Genomic DNA, 23,440 nt, shown 5'->3' on the forward strand with positions numbered 1-23,440 from the left:
AACATGTATTCTTCTACATATTTTTGGTAAAATCCCAATAAGTGTATATTGATTGGTTTGTGCAAAAGTAATAGCATCTACAATCTATTGGATATTTTTATTTATTCTTTTTAAAAATGATTTATTTTTGCTAGTAATGGCAGCGATCAGTGACTTATAGCTGGACTGCGATATTGCAGTGGACAGTTACTAACTGACACTTTTGACACTTTCTAGGGCACCAGTGACACTAATACAGTGATCAGTGCTTCAAATATGCACTGACTGGGAAGGGGTTAACATCAGAGGCGATCAAAGGGTTAGCTGTGTGCCTGACCAATGTTTTATTGTACTGTGGGAGGTTCTTTTACAAAGGGAAGGCATGGATCCATGTCCCTGCTTTGCAGGAACACAGAATACATGCTTTCCCTACTGACAGAACGGCGATACATAGGCAGACCACTGTTCTTCCTCTGTGCTGGATGATTGGTGGGTGCCAGCGGACACAGAGTCCATAGTACCTTCAGATCACCTCCCATTGTGTATAATCACAGGGGGAGTGGGTGATCAGTGGCATGCATTTGCGCCCCAGAACCGGACGTGTCGGATCCCGTACTAGGTATGTTATCCTCTGCAGCATTGAACAAGCAGAAGTTAGAAGCTGATTGGCTACGATGCCATAGCTGCATCAGATTCTAAGTGCTCCAGTTTTAGTAATTCTTCCCCAGTATGTAGACAAAAGACAAATCCCTGACACTCCCCCAGTTACACAAACCACAAATAATTAGTAGACAAAACAAGTTGGTAAAATCCATAACTGCCTTTTTCTCAGCTGTTTTTTTCTATATAGTGGTAGCTTAAAACAACAATAATTAAATAGCAATAATATAGATGCTCAAACAAAGGCTTGGCATAGTTTAACGTTTTTTGGTAGATAAATAGTACATTTTTTATACAAATCTACATCAGACCAAAAAAGATTAACAACTTTGACAGAGTAATTTGGTTCCAAAAAAGGGAGTCCCCCCAAATTGAGGCAAAGCTGGGAACACAGGACAAAGTAAGTATCTTATAAAATGCTAATTTGAGCTAGGAAAAAATAAGAAAGTGATACAACGGTTTTTGAAATGAATGACCTTCATTTGGATGTATGGCCTGTGTCTAAATGATCTTATGACTACTGTTGGAACCTTACCTTGTGGATGATGCTTTTTATAACCAGCTGCCAGTCCTATCATATGAACAGGAATCTCTGCATAGGTTTCTCAGCAGGCTGCCATACAATATTTAGAAGTAGTAATAGTATGACGTGTGTTCATTAGATATGAGCTCAAGATTTGGTCTGAACACAAGTTTAGACTGAACTTTGGCTGTTTGGGCAATTATTCAAATGCCAGGCATTTAGCATGTTTGGCTAGAGCTGAAAATCATATATAGTTTCAGTATTTCGGCCGATACTGTGCATGACAGCTTCCTATTTGTCACCGCGTCCTTAGCAACCAATGATGTAATTTGGCCCGATTAAATAAAAATTCCCAGCCATGTAAATAAAGCAGCAGGAATAACGTTACATAACTGACCAAATATGGCCTTGTTGCCATATTTAGGCAATGACACAGACAAAACTTGGTTGTAGCCATATTTGGCCAATGACACCGGCAAAATTTGGCCACGTTGTCTGCAATGGTTCAGGCTGCATGGACTACCAGGCTGCATGCTCCGATAAGGGTCTGGTATGAGTTTTTTGGGGGGAATCAATCTTTTTATTTTTTTGCATGGGGTTCCCCCTCAAAATCCACACCAGGGTCTGGTATATAGTTTTAGGGGAACCCTACGTTTGTGCTGGTTTGTGCTGGTAACATTTTTATTTCTGCTGTTATGGTTTTTAAGTTATAACAGTTTTTTTTTTTTAAACCCCACTCACTTTGCCCCCTCTACAATCAGCACAAGTAATAATTTAGATATGTTTCTTTAGTGCTACGTTTGTGCTGTTTACATTTTCTTTCTATCTTTTATAGTTTTTTGCGTTATTAATGATTTATTAAAGGTCACTCAGCCCCCCTACAACACCCAAATGACACAAAACTGGTCTTGTTGGTTAGTGCTACATTTGTGCTGGTTTGCGCTGCTAACATTTTTATTTCTGCTGTTATGCAGTGAAAGATAGAAAGGAAATTTAAACAGCACAATAAAAGATAGAACGGAAATTTAAACAGCACAAAGTAGCACTAAAGAAACACACTTAAATTATTTTTTGTGCTGACTGTAGGTGGGGGGCAAAGTGAGTGGGGTTTGAAAGAAAAAAACTGTTATAACTTAAAAACCATAACACCAGAAATATACATTTTAACAGCACGAATGTAGTACTAACCAACGAGAACAGTTTTATATCATTTGGCAGTTGTAGGGGGGCTGAGTGACCTTTGGTGACCTTTAATAAATCATTAATAACACACAATAAAAGATAGAAAGGAAATTTGAACAGCACAAACGTAGCACTAAAGAAACACACTTAAATTATAATTTGTGCTGATTGTAAGGGGGGGGGGGGGGCAAAGTGAGTGGGGCTTGAAAAAAAAAACTATAAAACCATGACACCAGAAATCTACATTTTAGCAGCACGAACGTAGTATTAAACAAAGAGAACAGTTTCGTATCATTTGGCAGGTGTGGGGGGGGGCTGAGTGATCTTTGGTGACCTTTAAAGAGGAAGTAAACCCTGATGAGTTTACTTCCTCTTTCATTCCCTGCATGGACTACTATGCATCACATAGTAGCCCATTATGTGTCACTTACCTGACACAGGAGCCAGCGAAGTCGCCGCTGTCCCCTGTAGTCCGCCGCATCCATCTTGTTGGTGGGGTCTCGCAGCTCCGCCGCTGTCATTCGGCGAAGCAGCGATAACGTCACTCCCGCACATGCGCACGGGAGCCAACACGCGCGGCAGCTCCGTCGCTGAGAATGCCGCGCTCAGTGCGCCTGCGCGCCGCTGTCTACGGCGCCTGCGCCGTAGACAGCGGTGCCCGTTTTCACCCAAATATCTCCTAAACCATATAGGTTTAGGAGATATTGCTTGGACCTACAGGTAAGCCTTAATCTAGGCTTACCTGTAGGTCAAAGTGATTTGTAAGGGTTTACAACCACTTTAATAAATCATTAATAACGCAAAAATCATAAAAGATAGAATGGAGATTTCAACAGTACAAAACTGCACAAATGTAGCACTAACCAACGAGCCCAGTTGCATGTCCTTTGGGTGTTGTAGGGGGGCTGAGTGACCTTTGGTGACCTTTAATAAATCATTAATAACACAAAAACGATAAAAGGTAGAAAGGAAATTTAATTTAAACAGCACAAAACAGCACAAACGTAGCACTGAAGGAACACACTTTTTTTTTTTTACTTGTGCTGATTGTGGGAGAGGACAAAGTGAGTGGTGTTTGAAAAAAAAAACTGTTATAGCTTAAAAACCATAACAGCACAAATAAACAGCCAAAATAAAAACCATAACAGCACAAACCAGTACAAACTTAAGCACTAACCAACAAGACCAGTTTCATGTCATTTGGGGGCTGAGTGACCTTTGGTGACCTTTAATGAACCATTAATAATGCAAAAACAATAAAAACTAGAACAGAAAATTAAACGACACAAACAAGCACAAGCACGACACTAACTAACCACCCTGATTTTGTGCCATTTGGCTGTCGTAGGGGGGGCTAGGTGATGTCATAGTCTGAAAAAAACTATTGCTAATATTTTAAAAAGAAAAACAGCACAAATGTAAATGTGTACAGTACAAAACAGCACAAACGTAGCACTAAAGAAACACACTTGAGTTTTTATTTGTGCTGATTGTAGGGGGGCCAGCTTCACTGAGCTAAAATCTTCCTATATACAATTTCTATATACAGTCTATATACAACTCCACTTCTTCCTCCAGCACACAATTGCTTGCGCAACCCAGCTGAATCACTGTGTGAAGATCTAACAGTCACTCAGTCAGATTAAAGGTCTATTACAGGCAGGAACCCAAGGCCCCTTGGTTGTGCAGCAACATTACAGTGTTCATCTTGTACACCTCTTCCTGTGCCAGCTGATCCCAGCACCACCTCTTCAGGCACTGCCAACCCCCTAGCTGCAGCTGTCCCTTTACTAGCCTTCCAGGCTAATTTCTCCATCACAGTCCTCCAGGCTGACACTCAAGTGATCTCCCGGCAGTGCTGACCTGCTCCTGCTGTCCTCTCTTCTTGCTCCTGTACCTCCAAGAAGGGATTCCTCTGTGTGTTATGGCAGGATCCTTCCAGCACCCATGCCCTTGTCCAAGTTCACCCCCCCAGACTAGGGGGCACCCTTGAGGGCCACCGACAGCCTCCTCAGCACTCCATCTCCATCTTCCACCTGACCCCCCTGGCATTACTCATGCCTATTTATGAGGTAGCCTACCCCCTGCCAACCATTTACTAGGGATTGGCTATGGTCCTCAAATATGCCAAGCAGCTCCTCCTAACCTCCAACCACTAAGTTTAGAACATACTCCAATGTCCCAGAAAACAGGGGAGGCACCAGAGATGCTGCTAGGATGAGTCATCCAGCCCTTAGTCAGAAAAACCCTGACCCAGATTCAAAGCTCAGGCGTAGCCCTGAGCTGGACTAAATTTACCTAAACAAACTTAGTACTAACAAACCTAGAACACACTAGAGGGTGGTACAATATGTACATATCCCATGGTAACTTGCTGCCTGCAAGCAGTGATTCTGCCTCCTGAAAATCTTCCTCTCAGCACCTCAGTAGTTCAGATGGCAGGCTCTGTGAAAGGTGTGACACAACAGTGTCTACCTACAGGCCATAGTGAATATGTGTCACAGAATTCAAGGACATAAGTGTATGATCTTTACAAAGTAAGTTTACAGACTTTAAGTTAATTCAGAATAATAGGAGTAGGCTAGAAATAATTGAAATCCAATGTGGAAATAAATATATAATACTATATTTTGGCCATAGATATGCTTTAACACTTTTCCATGTTTTTTATTCATGTAGCTGATTAGGGATGATCCAATCACCCCCCGGTTCGCTTTGCAGCAGAACATGCAACAAATTTGTGCGAACATGTGAACACCGTTAAAGTCTATGGGACACGAGCATGAAAAATCAAAAGTGCTAATTTTAAAGGCTTATATGCAAGTGATTTTAATAATGCTTAAAGTGAAACAATAACAATTAAATATTCCTTTAAATATCGTGCCCGGGGGGTCTCTTTAGTCTGCCTGTAAAGTAGTGCATCTTTCCCATGTTTATATCAGTACCACAGCAAAATTACATTTCTAAAGGAAAAAATGTCATTTAAAACTGCTTGTAGCTGTAATGTATTGGTGGATCCTGGCAATATAGATAAAAATCATTGAAAAAAATGATGTGGGTTCCCCCAAATGCCGACCAGCACACAACCATGTACATCGGCACAATGTCATGGCTGGGTAAATGGGCGTACAGGTACGTTCCCTTTAAATTGCGGCATTGTGGGTGCGCGATGTCTACTGGGAGCCTGCGATCATGTCACGGAACAGCAGAACAGGGGGGTCCCCTATGTCCCCTCTGTTTTGCCTAGCAACATGACAAAGATCTACTGCTCCCTGTCATCGGAAGCAGTGATCTCTGTCATGTTCTAGTAAGACAATCCCACCCACAGTTAGAATCTCTCCCTAGGACACACTTAACCCCCTTGATTGCCCCCTAGTGTTTAACCACTTCCCTGCCAGTGCCATTTACACAGTAATCAGTGCATTTTTATAGCACTGATCACTGTATAAATGACAATGGTCCCAAAATAGTGTCAAAAGTGTCCGATGTGTCCGCCATAATGTGGCAGTCATGACATTACTAATAAAAAAAGAAGAATAAAAATGCCATAAATCTATCCCCTATTTTGTAGACGCTATAAATTTTGTGCAAACCAATCTAAATACGCTTATTGTGATTTTTTATTAACCAAAAATATGTAGAAGAATACATATCGGCCTAAACTGAGAAAGAAATTAGTTTTTTTTAATATATTTTGTTGGGGATATTTATTATAGCAAAAAGTAAAAAATATTGCTTTTAAAAAAAAAATGTCACTCTCTTTTTGTTTATAGCACAAAAAATAAAAACCGCAGGAGGTGATCAAATACCACCAAAAGAAAGCTCTATTTGTGGGAAAAAAACTTCAATTTTGTTTGGGTGCAATGTCACATGACAATTGTCAACAAATTGACAATTGACAACAGTGCAATTGTCAGTGAAAGCGCCGTAGTGCCGTATTGCAAAAAGTGCTCTGGTCAGGAAGGGGGTAAATCCTTCCGGGCTGAAGTGGTTAAGGGGTACCCTGTGCCAAAAATACCAAAAAAAATGGTGCGAATGTCCCCCCCAAAATGAAAAGAAAAATGGCATGGATGTTCCCCAGGCTCCAGTGTTCTATGTACTCTGAACAGCAGTATATATTCTATACGCAATAACAATAAGATCTTAAAATACGCCACCAAGAAAGATCAAAGCACCGTGCAAAGAGCTAATCGGTAGTAATAAACATGTAGAGCAACTACTATAGAAAGAAAAACATATATATATATATATATATATATATATATAGTAAAGGTAAATAGTAGCGCTAGCAGATACAAATATCATTTGAATAAAAACCTCCACAGTGATAGGGTGTGAAGAAATGAATAGTCCATAAGTAGCTTCATAATCAAATACTTTGTTGCTGAGCTTTCAACTGTCACCACACCATGTGAGTAAACGTGCTACCACTTCCCCAGTCAGATTTACATTCACCAACTAGTATTGGCAAATGGCAAAAAAAAAGCAGTAACCCCTCAGGGTTAAAGCGACTTCCCATCAGATAGAGGTCCAAGGAAAATCGTAATATGTGGAGAAAATAAACTCCGGATAGTGTGATATCGTATATAAATGTTTATTTAAACATAGCATTACATCATCAGCCTAATGAAAGTGCACTTACCAGAAGGCAATGATAGTATCGTGGCGAGCATACGAAAAACCTGACTTCCTTATTCAAAAACACTCGGAACGTCATTTCCGGTGGTACGTGATCGTCACTTCTGGTTGCCGTACAGTCCCTACACGTTTCGTCATACCGACTTCGTCCTGGGATTGGTTGTACAGCACAGCATCCTAATTTAAGTACTCCCAGTTATGCAAATATAGATTCAAAACCCAGCCCATCCAATGTCCCTGCGGGAATGATATATCTAGCATTTGCCATATATACATTCATACATGCTGCATAAATATCAATGCAACTTGATAAAAAAACATTATCCCAAATGTATACATTTAAAAATTCATCATTAATTTACAATGATATATCACTTCAATAATTTCATAATGATAATGTTTATGGATGAGTGGCTTGCATTCTTTAATAATGCTGGACAGGAAGGTTCAGGTACTTGTTCTCTAAAGATTAAGGATAGACTCTATAATAAGATTAAAAACTTGCAGGTCAAATTGGAACCTATTAAGGAGGTGCAAGAATTTAATATTAATATCAAGAAAAAAATTGAAAAAGTGGATAGAGACACCCAAAGAAAAAAAAGGAAGGACATTTAGGAGAGATCTATCTGACTTTAATACTAATAATGTGTATCATTGGCAAAATTCTGAGAATGAAGATAATAATAAACTATCTAAAAAGATGGAAGTGACTGGACAAGTTAATAATATGTCAGCAATTATTAATGCTAGAATTAGAGGTCCAAAAGAAAAGAACACTGTTAAGACTAAAAATAATACATTAAAACGAGTCTATCGTTACACTAAATCCTTGGGTTCACCGAGTGGAAGGACTTTCCAATCACCCAGACCTCCACCAAAGGTGTTTAGAAATCAGCAGCGGCTGTTATCAGCAGTCTTGGGCAGTGGTGTTTTTGATAAAAAATAAATAAAAAATTTAGTGGGTTCTAAGTGATGTTTTTCAGCTGTAAAAATGCTCTAACGCTGATAAACGCTCAAAAACGTCGCTCACCAGCATTTTTTAATGTTTTTGATCCATTGAAAAAATATTCTTCAAAAAAAAAATGCTAAAATGCTAACGTGGAAAAACTCTAAAAAACGCTATTGCAAAAACATTGAAAAAAATTGAAAAACTCACTGCAAAGCTACGGACGTTTTTAACGTCCAGTATGCATGAGGCCTTACAATGAATCTGCAAATTTTGAATATCAGGTCCCTATTCAGAATCAATTTCAATCATTGGCGTATCAAGGATGTAATGATGGCTACTCTCAGCCTAATTCTTCCTCTTTTTCTGCCCCCTCTCCAACAGGGGAATGGTTGGAGAGGGGGTAGAACACGAGGAGTTTTTTTGCCCCCCACACAACCGAGGAAGAGGGAGGGGAGGACTACCTCAAAATGTATACAGAGAGGATCTATCAATTCAAAAAGACAGAGGATGTAGGGCAGGGAGACGTAAACAACGCAAAAAAGAGAAGGAAGGACACCTAAATGAGGGGATATACAATTTGAGTAGTGTCACATTAAATCATATATAAAAAGGTGAATATCTTCGCTAACCCCTACAGGGTGTAAGAAAACAGGGTGCTGTAGCTTGAAAATAGCCTAAACACTAAAAGCTAGAAAACATGTAAAGTAGTGATAACAAGTGTGCATCCATTGCTAATCAGTTGAAAAAAGAAATAGCGTATTTATTGGCATATAACACGCACCTTTTCCCTAGAAGAGAGGGACAAAATTGCGGGTGCATGTTATACGCCAAAAGAGCACCTCAAAGGGGAAGAAGGAGAACGAGTGCCGCCGGAAATCACTGAACTGTCATCTCCTCTCCACTTTGCTCACGTCACACACAAACAGTCCCGCCTCTGCCACCTGCATTGGACCAGTGTTCTGTCTATCACAGGAGCTGGTCCAATGCCGATGACGGAGGCGGGACTGTGTATGTGACTGCCGACTGAGAGCCGAGTAAACAGATGACGGCTCGGTGATGTCCTATGAGAGATGGTGAGCTGCATTGATGGGGCAGATGGGTGATGAACAGGCTGCAGATGGGCACAGATCAGGCTGCAGATGGGCACAGATCAGGCTTTACTGAAGCTGCAGATGGGCACAGATTAGGCTGCATTGAGGCTGCAGATGGGCACTAATCAGGCTGCATTGATTCTCACTGACCATTATTTTGCTTCAAAGTGGTTTATTTAAAAAAATAATTAAATTGGGCTGCCTGTTATATGCCGACGCATGGTATATACCGATAAATACGGTAAATGAATTGAAAAAATTATGATACCAAAAAAGTGTCATGTCAAAAAATGAATGCGTGAAAAGAATAATCACAAAAATATTGCATGCGCTCATAAATCATATAAAACAAAAAGTCCACATGGATTAAAACGACCACAATGTGAGATAATGTGTAACTCCCAATGCTCTGGAGTCAGGGAATGATAATATCAATGCCAGATTCGTAGGATCTCATTATATAGAGACGCCTGTGCAAAAATCTGCAGGCAGGAATACAGTTTCTCTCAGGGAAAAGGGACACCTTCTGTTACATCAGTATATCCAGTTAGAAAAGAAGCTTGGAGACAAAGGTCATCATCTATTATTAGATGGTCCTGGGTGGTAGAGGATAAAAAAGAAGGACTTCATGGTGTAGTATATCCACAAAATGTAAACGCTTACATTCAAGAACACAGTGAAAGGTAAAAAGTTGTTTCACAAACAGCCGTGGCTCAGACCAGCTAGCTGTTTGCGTGGTGACGTCAAGGACTAGTGCTCCATCCGATGCGTTTCCCCTTTTAAGGCATCGACTGGGAACAAAGGCTAATACGCCATAAGCATCCTTTTTCCCTGAAAGGAACCCCAGGAGGATTGTATTCCTGCTGGCAGACTTTTGCACAGGTATCTTTGATCTCTATAATATGAGATCCTACGAATCTGGTAAGCGGCATTGATATCATCATTCCCTGACTTCAGAGCATTGGAAGATACACATTGTCTCACATTGTGGTCCTTTTAACCACTTGCTAACCAGCTCACGCTGATATACATTGGCAAAGTAGCACGGGTGCGCACAACAATGTACCCACACGTTGCTGTGTCATTGGCGGCTAGCGGGCGTACACTCGATGTCCCTCGGTGGCACGCAAAAGGAGAGGCAGAACGGGGAGATGTAAATAAGGCATTTCCCTGTTCTGCCTAGCAACATGACAGGGATCCCACTGCTGTCAGTGAACTACTGCTCCCCAGTGAACCCACCCCCCTACAGTTAGAACACACCCAGGGAACACACTTAACCTCTTGATCGCCCCCTAGTGTTTAACCCCTTCCCTGCCAGTGACATTTACACAGTAATCAGTGCATTTTTATAGTACTGATCGCTGTATAAATGCCAATGGTCCCAAAATAGTGTCAAAAGTGTCCAATCTGTCCGCCGTAATGTCGCAGTCACGATAAAAATCGCAGATCGCAGCCATTACTAATAAAAAACCTTAATAATAAAAATGACAAATCTATCCCCTATTTTGTAAACGCAATAACTCTGCTTAAACCAATCAATATATGCTTGTTGCATTTTTTATTTACCAAAAAATATGTAGAAGAATATATATCAGCCTAAACTGAGGAAGAAATTTGTTTTTTTATATAATTTTTGGGCATATTTATTATAGCAAAAAGGAAAAAATATTTCTTTTTTTAAAAATGTTCGCTCTTTTTTTGTTTATAGCACAAAAAATAAAAACCGCGGAGATGATCAAATACCACCAAAAGAAAGCTTTATTTGTGGGAACAAAATTTTATTAGGGTATAACGTCGCACAACCGTGCAATTGTCAGTTAAAGTGACGCAGTGCCGTATCGCAAATAAGGGCTTGGTCGGGAAAGGGGTAAATCCTTCCCGGGCTGAAGTGGTTAATCTATGTGGACATTTTGTTTTATATGATTATGAGCACATGCAATATTTTTCTGATGACTTTTTTAAACTGATTATTTTTATAATTGTGTTATTTATGTGCACTGGTTTGATTGATTTTTTCAATTCATTTATTTATTTTTTAAACTGACTAGCAGTGGATGCGCGCTTGTTTTCACTACTTTTCACATTAAATCATTAGAAATTAAACATGTTCAATTTGGGGCTTAAATGTGCCCCAAAGAAACCTTTCAATAAATTTAAGGTGTACATAGATACACACAAGTATGCTCGCAACTTGAATATGAAAAAATATTTTCAATAATAAACCAGTTGCAATATCTGATCAGATTGATAGTGGATTACGCAATAGATCCATCTTTAATCCTCAAAACAACCATCATATAGAGGTATTTAAATATTTGGCTCTAAAAGACATGGAAGGGCTACAATTAAAGAAAGAGATTAATTCTGATTATATCAGAGAGGGTATTAAATCATTGGAAGGAAGAAATAATATTATCATATGCCCAGCTGATAAAGGGTTGTGGGGGAGTCGGGGTGGTAATTTTATCCAAACCAGCTTATGGAAATGTTAAATGATAAGGAGACATACAAAAGACTCCATAGTACCCCTACGGATTTATACAGTAAACAATTAGCTGAGCTGGTTGATTTGGGCTTCAGGATGAAAGCATTAAATAAAAAAAGAGAAAAGATATTTGGTCCCTAGCCCATGCAGGATTCCGGTGATTTATACATTACGAAAAATTCATAAAAATGAAATAGCACCTCTGGCACGATCGATTGTGAACAGTATAGGCTTGGTCACTGCTAGACTGGGTGAACATTTAGATAAATTCCTTCAACCCAGTGTTCAGGCAACTAAAGCCTATCTCAAAGACACTAAAGATCTTTTGAAGTGGAGTTCCGCCCCAAAAAATAATTAAAAGTCAGCAGCTACAAATACTACAGCTGCTGACTTTTAAAATAAGGACACTTGCCTGTTCAGGGCGATCACAATGTCCTCACCCGAAGCCGACCCTTGGCTCCCAGGTGGAGGCGCCGCCATCTTCAGTAAGGGATTCAGGAAGTGAAGCCTTGTGGCTTTACAGCCTGGTTCTCTACTGCGCATGCGTGAGCCGCACTGCACGTTCTGACTGGTCCTGCTGTCTTCTGGGACCTGAGTGTCTCCCAGAAGACCGGGTGGGGGGGGACAGAGGAGGGGCCAGACTTGGCTTAAAACGCCGCAGATTCTGATGCGATCTATAGCCAGAAGTGGGAGCAAATACCTGTATTAGACAGTTATCTGCTCCCCCCTCCCCCCTGAAAGGTGTCAAATGTCACACCGGAGTGGGGGGGGAAACACGATAAGCGGAAGTTCCATTTTTGGGTGGAACACTGCTTCAAAGTCCCTTGATGAAATTAAATTGGATTTTGAGAAGCAGGTTTTTATGGTTACTGCGGATGTATCATCACTTTCTACCATCAGCCAACATAATGATGTGCTATTAGCTCTGAATTGGGCTCTAAGTAAACGAGATGACATCCCACATAACCAGAAATCCTTTTTAGGTAAATATTTGGATTACTGTATCTCTCATAATTATTTCTGGTATCAGGCTGTTTTTTTCGCCTAGCGGGTTGGTGTTGCTATGCGGGCAAAATTTGTTCCCAGCTTTGCCAACTTGTTTATGGCTGAATGGCAGGATAGATATATTTTTAATACCCATCGACTGAGATTATTATTGTATCGTAGGTATATAGATGACCTAGTACTAATCTGGGTGGGCCCTAAACATGTGGAAGAGTTTCTTTCCTATCTGAATCATAATAATAATGATATCAAATTAGACTTTCAGATTAGTGACACCAGTATACATTTTTTGGATGTCACTATTGAACAGTCTGGATCAAGGCTGGATACAAAAGTCTATTTTAAAACAATGGCTAGGAACAGTTATTTGTCTGGGAACAGTGATCACCATCCAATATAGTTTAGAAATATTCCTAAGGGGCAAATAATAAGAGTCAAACGTAATTGCAGTAAACATGAGGATTCTGTTTTACAACCTGGAATTTTAAAAGATAAATTTGTACAGAAAGGCTATAATGGTGACATTTTAGAAAGGACTATTTGTGAAATAGGTGCAATCCCTAGGAGTCAATGTCTTGCTGATAAAATCTATAAGGATGAAAGTAATCCACAACAATGGGGATTTCAGATTTCCATTGTCAGTATAGGGATGTAGAGGGCATCTTTAAAAGACACTGGAAAAATTGGGCCTTGGGTGGTGGTGGTGGTGCCACAACACTGTAGCCCCTCACAGTTACTCTTGTTGTGCACAGGAACGGGCCCTGCATTGAAATATTATATCAAAAATTGTATTTACATGCTCCTGTTAAACAATATTCTATGCGTGGCTAGGCACTTGGGACCTTTATTACCAGATCGACCCAAGTTTATATATAGGAAAGCAACCAATTTTGGTGATCAAGTAGTCAAAAAGATTTTGGATGCCCCTGGACAACAAAAAATACATATAGGTAAAAAAGATTTTTTTTCTCATGCAGAAAGTGTATTGCTTGCAGGGCAGTAAAAGTTAGTAACAGGGGCCATATACATTCTACGAATCGGGAGGGTAGATCCTTTGCAATAGACGAGTTTATCACAAGTAGGGATGAGCCGACGAACGGACCAAAAATTTGTATGAACTTTAGAACCCTATTAAAGTCTATGGGACTCAAACGTTCTAAATCAAAATTGCTAATTTTAAAGGCTAATATGCAAGATATGCAACAGACAACACCAGCAATACTGTGCTGGAGGCACACAACACCCACTTTAACTCCTGCAGATGCCTGTATTAGAGAACACGAGCAATAAAGGGTAGATACAGGTGTATATTGTGCTGTGCTGGAGGCACACAACACCCACAGATGCCTGTATTAGAGAACACCAGCAAAAAAGCGGTACATACAGGTGTATACTGTGCTGGAGGCACACAACACCCACTAACTCCTGCAGATACCTGTATTAGCGAACACCAGCAAAAAAGGATAGATGCAGGTGTATACTGTGCTGGAGGCACACAACACTCACTGTAACTCCTGCAGATGCCTGAGAAAAGAACACTGTCCCTGCCTATCTTGCTCTTTCCCTGCACGCTGGAACACACTACACAAGGCCGTTGCGCTGGCGGCCTTATATAGTGTGGGGCGTGTACTAAACCCCCTGAGCTATAATTGGCCACAGGCATCCTGCCTGTGGCCAATTATGGCTCTCCTCGCTGCCGGCGCTGTGATTGGCCAAGCATGCGGGGTCACAGTGCATGCTTGGCCAATTATGAGCCAGCAATGCACTGCGATGGCATAGTGCATTGTGGGCCATTCGTGCCACATGAATTTGGTGTGAACGGGCCACAGTTTTGAATTCGCCGAACAGACGAACGGCCGATGTTCGAGTCGAACATGCGTTTGAGTCGAACACCGAGCTCATACCTAATCACAAGTAATACAACACATGTGGTATATCTATTATGGTGTCCACGTGGCCTGTTCTACATAGGAAGGACTAAAAGACTGCTCAGGATCCTGATAGCTGAACATTTAATATTAAGAATGGATTCAAGAAGCACAGAGAAAAACATAAGAGGGACCCATCCTTATTGCAGTGTGGTATAGACTGTGTATTCTCATTTTGGAGGGGCTCCAATAGAGTGAGGGACTTGTCCCAGAGAGAGACGAAATGGATAATTCTTCTGAAATGTCTTACACCGCATGGCTTGAATATAAAGTTGGATCTAAACTGCTTTAAAAAACATATTTTGAGTGTATTAATTGAGTCATAATTTCTAGTATTTGTATTTGATTAATATTCATCGTTATATTATTGTTTTATATGGCTCATGTCATTTGGTCAAATGTATCACTGTAATTGGTTTGGTGTCATCATGATCAATTCATCTATGTAACTTAAAGATTTTATCATTATTATATTAAGTGATTTTTCATTGTAATGATGAGTTTTAAAATTTACACATTTGAGATAATGGTTTTTATCAAGTTGCATTGATATTTATGCAGCATGCATACACGATATCTATGCAATACTTTCATTGCCTTCTGGTAAGTGCACTACCATTAGGCTGGTGATATAATTCTATGTTTAAATAAACTTTTTTTATAGGGTATCACACAATCTGTTTGATTATGAAATTACTACTATTAATTTCTTCACAACCTATCACTGTGTTTTTTTTTATACAAAATTATATTTGTATCTGCTAGCGTTACTATTTACCTTTACTATATATATATATATATATATATATATATATATAAATATATATATATATATATGTATAGGTAATCTATTGTCTATTAATATATACTATACGGCCTGCCCTACATATTCTGTAAAAAAATTGGGCCTTAGGTGTTGGTGGTGCAAGAACACTGTAACCCCACACAGTTACTCTTGTTGGGTGCAGGAAAGGGCCCTGCTATGAAATATTATATCAAAAATTGTAATCACGTGGCCCTGTTAAACAGGGGCAGAAAAATTTGGCCCTAAACCAAAAATATTGTTGGAAACTAGCATCATCAAGATTGAGGAGGAATAGGATAGTCAGTATAGGCAGTCTTCAAGGGATCCCAGATCTATAGCAAATTCAGTTAGATCAGCATCAGATGCTTGATAGCTGCTGACCCTGGACTGATTCATTTTTATAAATGTGAGCACTCTTTGATCCATTACAAACCCTCCAGCAGCACTGAATGTACGTTCAGAAAGCAGGCTGGATGCAGGACAGGCCAGTAGCTTGATTGCATATTGAGCAAGTTCTGGCCAGTGGTCCATCCTCCAGACCCAGTAACCCAGTGGATGCTCTGTTGGAAAGGTCTCCAAGTCTGCTCTTGCCCCTAGATATTCCTGCACCATATAATACAGGCACAGGTGATGGTTGCTTGAACCAATCAGACCTTGGCGCTGAGGACTGAAAAATTGTTTAAAGGCATCGGTCAGCCGGCCACCTTCTCCACCGCTCTTCCTCTGACTGAACGAAGCCTCAGCCGGCCACCTTCTCCACGCTCTTCCTCTGACTTAATGAAGCCTCAGCAACACGTTGTCCAGCACCAGGAAATGGTAACTGCCCAGGGTCTGGAAATGTGTTACACAAACCTTTCTTCAAGGCCTCCTGAAGATGTTTCATCCTCTGCTCCCTCTGCGAAGGCAGAATGAGTTCTGTAACTATATATATAAACTCCAACAACACTGGACCCTGTCCTGCATCCTTCCCAGCTGTCAGCAAAGTTACCCAGTGTGCCATGAAGGAAAGGTAACATCCCTGCCCATGCCTGCTGGACCATGAGTCAGCGGTAATATGAACCTTACCGCTGACCTCCCTGTCTAACGAGGCCAAAACATTGCCTTCCACATGCCGATAGAGAGGTACAGCATAATCCACAAAGTCACAAAAGGGGGCAGAGTCTACCAGCTGAAAAGGCAGCAGTTGCAGTGCTAGCAATTTGGCCAAGCTAGCATATTAGACGCTGAGCATGTGGATGACTGGGACCAAATACATTTTTACGGTTCAGCAACTAGAGTAGGCAAATTTGCCTGCTAAAATCAATTGGTGGTCTACTGCTAGCAGATTGGTTGCAAGTACTTTGGACACTTATTGCTATACCTTCATTCCTCTCAGTGCAAGTTTTTGAAAGGACTGGAGGTATAGTAGGGTTGGAAATCCCAGATAAGGAGCAAGGAGAAGTCCACCTTTTTCTATGTGGGTCTTTCAAGTGCTATTGCCAACGGACTGCATGGCAGGTCATCATATGTCTGGTCAAACATGTGGTCCCCAAGCAGCTGCTGTTCTAGCCATGCTTGATCTGCTTCAGACATAGGTTGCAAACAGCAACAGTGTGATCTGCTGCACACGTGTTGAAAAAGGCCCACACCAAGAAACTTTTAAAAGTGAGCGGGGAGTCAGCAGTGCCCTGCACCTGTGTAGCTCTGCACTGTGAAGCAATAGGGTGGCTGCTTTAAGCTGCCCCCTAGAGGACATCCTGCCTCATTGGAGTTGTGCCCCCTCCTTCCTCCTCTCTTCTCTCAGGCACCCAAGTACAGTCATAATGCCCTCCCTTCTCGTCACTGGCGCAAACTTGGCAGTATGCTGCAGCTGAGGGGACATGACTGCCAGTTTCTTGTCCTTCTGTGGCACCCCCCTCTCTAGTCTCACATTACTCCTTTCCTCAACCTGGGAACCAACATCAGAGCCTTCAAATCGCTGCTCATCCTCCAGCAGCATGTAACCATAACCAACACTGTGGTCGATTAATTCTGAGGACTCCTCCGTGCATGAGGGTGGGGCTATGGAAGGAGTAATTGTGGACAAGGAGCTGGTGGAATAGGCTGCTTTGGCAGCTGCGTTGGAAGGCAAACTACTCTGAGCCTGGGTGACAGAGGATGATGAGGACATTTTTGTTATCTACTCCACCAACTCTTCTGCATGCTGTAGCTCAATAACATGGCCAGCAGCAAAAAAAAGGACAAGCATGCCCCACGACCATGTGCAGAGAATGCACCATGTCCACGACCACCACTGTTGACTGTAGACACAGAGACTGCTTGCCCTCTTTTAGTGGCCTGTGAGCGTCTGCCTTTCCTTGGTGGCCTTCCGGACATGATGTATTTTTGGTTTTGCAGCACCACACTACACTGTATTATATACTGTGTACACCGCCTGAATTGTATTAAAAACTATACACCACCGACTGCACTGTATATAAAGGCTACACTGAATGTAGAGTATATATAAATAAATATATATACATATAGAGGAGTCCAGGTATGCAAGGGAGAACCCAGAGAGTGCAGGTGTGCACTGGAGTAGCCAAAGAGTGCAGGCGGCACTGTGAGGAGTCCAGGCATGCAAGGGAGAACCCAGAGAGTGCAGGTGTGCACTGGAGTAGCCAAAGAGTGCAGGCAGCACTGTGAAAGCCAGAAACCCGAGCCTGAGGTCGCTGACAGGAGTCAGGAGGGCTCCATGTGGGAGCCTGAGCAGTGGTGCTGCTGCTGAAGAGAGCCAGGTGGCTTGACATTTTTAATTTATATTGTTGCTGTGGAAAGCTGAAACCCTTGCGTGGGCAACTGTTCTGTTATTGGACTTATTTTTCCTTTAATAAAAGTGGGCTAACAAGCCCTTGAATGGCACAACTGGCGTGGAATTTTTTTTATGTCATAATGTAGAGTATAAGATTTCCTATCATTTGAGCCCAGTCTTGCCACAAAGAGTTAATCCAGCTCTGAGCAATTCTCTTTCATTGTTCAATGAGATAAATTTTGACAAACAGAGAAAAGCATTGCCAAATCCTCCCCCTTACTGTAAGTGACAGGTCATTTACATATCTTGTGCACTAGCCTGCATGCAAGAGACATGCATTATTTTTTAATACCCTCCCACTTCTTTCTTGCTGCTCTGCCAGGATTCCACACCTCAGCATAATTGAGCATGCTGAAGTCATGTGGTTACTTTCCTGTCTTTTCACTGGATGCTAGAGATCATAGCAGAAGTTCAGTGTAAGAAATACATAGGAGAAAATGCATATTGACAAGGGGAGTGTAGAGGTGGGCGGGAAGTCTACTGACATCACGACTCCACCCACCGAGCTCCAGACAACAGATACACCGACAGAATCTGCAGTTTTTCGGGTCTCATAACAGACAGAGGGGAGAAATTAAACAGGTAAAGATACATGCAGGAGACATGTATATCCTTATAAATAACCCCTATGGCAGTAGTTTAGAAAGGATGATATTGGGTATACATCCACAATGCACAATATTACAAAAAAATGATATATATATATATAAATATATATATATATATATATATATATATATAGTGAAGTGTATTAGAAAAAGTACACCACTGAATGCACTGTATATTTAGGCTACACTGGATGCAGAGTATATATATACATACACATACACACACACACACACACACACACACACACACACACACACACGGGCTTATACCATAGAAAAAAATCAAGAGGGATTGCTGCACAAAAGAGTGCCTGTAATCTATAGGATTTGTTTTTTTGACATGGTTTGGGGGACAATATACTTGCCTGTGTGTGAGTCACTGGACCTGACTTATACCATGCTTGACTAGGAATTCCAATTGTAACTAGAATATATATCAATAGAAAACCTGCACTGCACTCAGCACTTACATTTAAAGTATACAATGGTAGTGCCATATAACTGAACTTTGCACTGCCATTTCTATGACAAAGCATGACACTTCTATCATGATAGATCACATGGATTACTGAGACGGCATGTACTGACTATTCAGCTATAGGGATGAGCTCGATGTTAGGGTCAAACATAAGTTTGACTCAAACATTGGGTTTTCGCCCGTTCGCAGAACAGCAAACATTATGGGGCGCAGCTGAATGCCCCATAATGCCCTGCGAGATCGCAATGCATTTCTGTATGATGATAGGCCAAAACCTGCACCTGACCTGCATTCTTTGGTCAATCACAGCGCTGTGCTGAGAGAGCCATAATTGGCCGAAGGCAGGGTGCTCAGTATTTTCTTAACAAAATTCAAAATCTTACATTACCTTCTGGCTCGGTGCTAGTCACATGGGATGTGGCTAATTTATACACGGCCATTCCACACACTCTTAATCTATAAGCATTTAAACATTTACTATACAGATGTAAAAAATATACCCCTGCACACATTTATTTCCTTTTAGACTTTTGAAAATAGTCCTGGAGAAGAATTTCTTTCTCTTCAAGGATACTTACTATTTGCAGCTCGCTGGAGCTGCGATGGGCTCAAATGTGGCACCTCCATATGCCAATGCATTTATGGATATGTTAGAGCAGGCATTTATTTACAATTGTACGCTTTTTAATGATAATTGTACACTACGGTACAGGTTCGTTGATGACGCCTTCGCATCTGGACAGGCGACCTTGAATCTCTATCTGTTCAATACATATCTTAATTTATTCATTCCATGCCTGAAATTGAACATGTCGGTTTACCATGAGTAAACTCCATTCTTAGACATACTGTTATCTATCAAAGAAAGGTATATTTTTAGTGACCTACAGGCATACCCCACTTTTAAGTACACAATGAGGTTTATTTACGAAAACTGGAAAGTGCAAAATCGGGCTCAGTTCTGCATAGAAACCAATGAACTTCTAACCCCAGCTTGTTCAATTAAGCTTTGGTAATAAAACCTGGAAGCTCACTGGTTTCTATGCAGAAGTGAGCCTGATTTTGCACTTTCCAGCTTTAGTAAATAAACCCCATTGTGCACTTAAAAGTGGGGTATACCTGTATATAGGAAACCAACTGATCGCAACCAGTTATTAAAATTTTGTAGTTTTCATCCTCCTGGAGTCTTCAAATCCATCCCCCGTAGTCAATTCAAATGAGTAGCTAGGATTACTACTACTCCCGATACACGAGAGATTAGATTAGGAGAGATGGAGGACAGGCTGCGACAACGAGGATACCCTAGAGACATGGTTCATAAAGAACGTGCTGGTTTTTATGATAATACTAAAATCCCAATCTCTGGTCGCAGAATGCCCTTCATCTCTCAATTCCATCCATTTTCCAATAAAATAAATAACATCATTAAAAAAAATTGGTCCATTTTCAACAATAGTTTTCCTTTGGTTCCACAGTTTTACGATCCCCTATGCCATCATACTGTCGTGGCAAGTGTATTTATGATAGAGTGGTAAAATCTGACTAGTATTCTGCACCTACACCTCGTGTGACCTTTTTAGGTCCTAAAAATAAGGGATCGTTTCCCTGTCTTTCTTGTATACAATGTACTAGTATGATGAAAGGCAAATGTTTTTCACACCCCCAAAAGGGTTATGATATACCTATCAAAGATTATTATACCTGTCAGTCTGCTTATGTCATTTATATTATTAAATGTCTGTTTGGGCTCCTCTATGTGAGGGAGACCACACAAAAAATAAAAGATCGCATCGCAAGACATAAATATTCCATTAGAGACAAGTTGGAGAAATTGCCAATAGACAGACATTTTATGGAAAAAGTTCATACGGTTTCCTAACTCAGATTTATGGTGATTGATGGGGTGCTAAAGAACAGATGGGATGGCAATAGGGGAATTGGAGTTGAGAAAGAGAGAAGTGAATTGGATACATCGGCTTGATACCTTTCAACCTAAGGGGTTAAAGGTGTTCCATCTATCTATCTGTCTGTCTATCTATCTATCTATATCTATATAGCTATATATATCTATATATATCTATAGCTCAAGGGCTGAGCGACACGCTAACGTCACCTCATGTTCGGTGTCCAGGCAGGACGGTTTGTCCGTGTGCATCCGGCCGGCGCAACAGACTTAAGGCTCTAAAGTTTCATTTTTATTGTAAGTGTTATTTTATATTTTTAAGTTTTTACAATAAAGGGTTTTACACTATTGGAGCTTTATCTCTCTTCCATGGTGCATATCTTGAGCCTTCCAAATATATGAGAGGTATCCCATGAAAATGTATCCAGTCATTTACATATGAAAACGGTGGTGCAAGGCGAACAATAAGGATTCCTTTGGAGTGGGGGACGATTACACACCTACCATATTTATTGGCATATAACATGCACAAGCGTATAACACGCACCTTCACTTTAAGAGGGACATTTTCCATCAATGCAGCCTAATCAGTGCCCATCTACAGTGTCACCATTGCCATGAATGCAGCCTCAAAAGTGCATATGAATGCAGCCTCACCATTGCCATTAATGCAGCCTCTATATTGCCATGAATGCAGCCTCACCTTTGTATGAATGCAGCGTCACCATTGCCATGAATGCAGCCTCACCATTGACACGAATGCAGGCTCACCATTTACATGAATTCAGCCTCACAAGTGCCATGAATGCAGCCTCACCATTGCTATGAATGCAGCCTAACCATTGCCATGAATGCAGCCTCTAAATTGCAGCCTCACCATTGACATGAATGCAGCCTCACAAGTGTCATGAATGCAGCCTCACCATTGCCATCAGTGCAGCTTGATCCATGCCCATCTGCAGCCTTGGAGGAGACAGGGAAGGGGGGGCGAGAATTAGTTGGGGGCCACAAAAGATATATATATACAAATTACCAATGTGGCCATATTAAACCGGAAAACACAGGCCGCAATTGGCCCATGGGCCAGACTTTGGACATGTCTGACCTAAATAGTGTATGCCTAACCTGCATTATATCTGTGGGGATACAGGGTGTGGTGTCTTTCAAATGCACCATTCATCCATGGAAGTTAGTACATTATAAAATGTAAATGCTTATTTTTGCTTTTCTTAATGGTCAATGTTGTTATAGCTAAAATATGTTTTATACAAGTTTTTCTTTAATCAGGGGTATATTTTATGTTTTGAGGAATATTTTATTGAAAGAGTTTTATAGGTATAAACCTGCAGCAATTTGCTAAGCAAGGAAAAAAGCCCATAGGTGATTCAAGTGGCAACAGCACCCATTGTCGTTTAACTAAGGATGTATCTAAATCATCCGGTTTAATGACAAAATGCTTTATTTGACCAAAAAAAAATAATTGACTTATACCCAGGAATGTGTAATAATACTTTGTGAAATTTCTTCATTAGCTTGAAAAAATTGTGATACTTTTTCTTTATGGGTCTTCTAATAAACTGGTCTCTATTTAATTTTCACTTTAAAAAATAAACTTGGCTGCTGGGGTTTTGAAACATCTGTTGGGGAATTATGAATATATCAGTTTCATTTCCTTAAAACAAATGAGGTAGTGTGGTGGAAAAGAAAAACAAAGTACAATCAAAATTATAATCAGTGTTACATTATATGCTTAAATAGGAGGACCGCCAAACCCTGCAAAAATTTAAATCCTTTACTTTAATAATAGGATATTTTCCTGTATTGGAGTCAAACAATATTTCCATCAGCTGTTGGGTGCTGCTGCCACCATTGCGGGTAAGGGAATCCACCAGTGCAGCATTATGGCTTCACACCAGGTCCTTACTGTGCATGTGCGAGGCCCCGCTGCACTTTCCTACTGGCCCGGCGGCGGGGGAAGGGGAAGGGTGGTGAGCTGTGATGTAATAGGCCACGGCCTGCACTCCCAAAAGTGGGGACAGGATACCTGTCAGAGACAGGCATCTGCTTCCCCCCTAAAGGTGCCAAATGTGGCACCGGATGGGGGGAGGAGACAAATGTGTGGAAGTTCCACTTTTGGGTGAAACTCCGCTTTAAATTTTACAAAAATGTGCTAAAATAAAATCATTATTTAAACATTCCAGAAAATACTACTGGACATCATATTGTGAACTGGATATACAGTAATTCTATAAATGTATAAATGTATATGTTGCCTTTTAATGCTGTGCTATGTTGCCTTTTAAATTGTCCTTTGTGATGCTTCTTTAACAAAAAATGCATTGTTGCATGTGATTATTGATTTAAAGGAATATC

General features: G+C 40.7%; 1 protein-coding gene across 6 annotated transcripts in view; it reads right to left on the minus strand.

Annotated features, from left to right (window-relative positions):
* The window catches only part of CAPN3 (calpain 3), a 263,927-nt gene that overhangs the window by 223,333 nt on the left and 17,154 nt on the right, over nucleotides 1-23,440 (minus strand). The gene's annotated exons all lie outside the window — the stretch shown is intronic.

This window comes from Lithobates pipiens, unplaced genomic scaffold, assembly GCF_037356315.1.
Source record: "Lithobates pipiens isolate NorthernLeopardFrog02 unplaced genomic scaffold, aLitPip1_a1.2 Scaffold_30, whole genome shotgun sequence".
Classification (NCBI taxonomy): domain Eukaryota; kingdom Metazoa; phylum Chordata; class Amphibia; order Anura; family Ranidae; genus Lithobates; species Lithobates pipiens.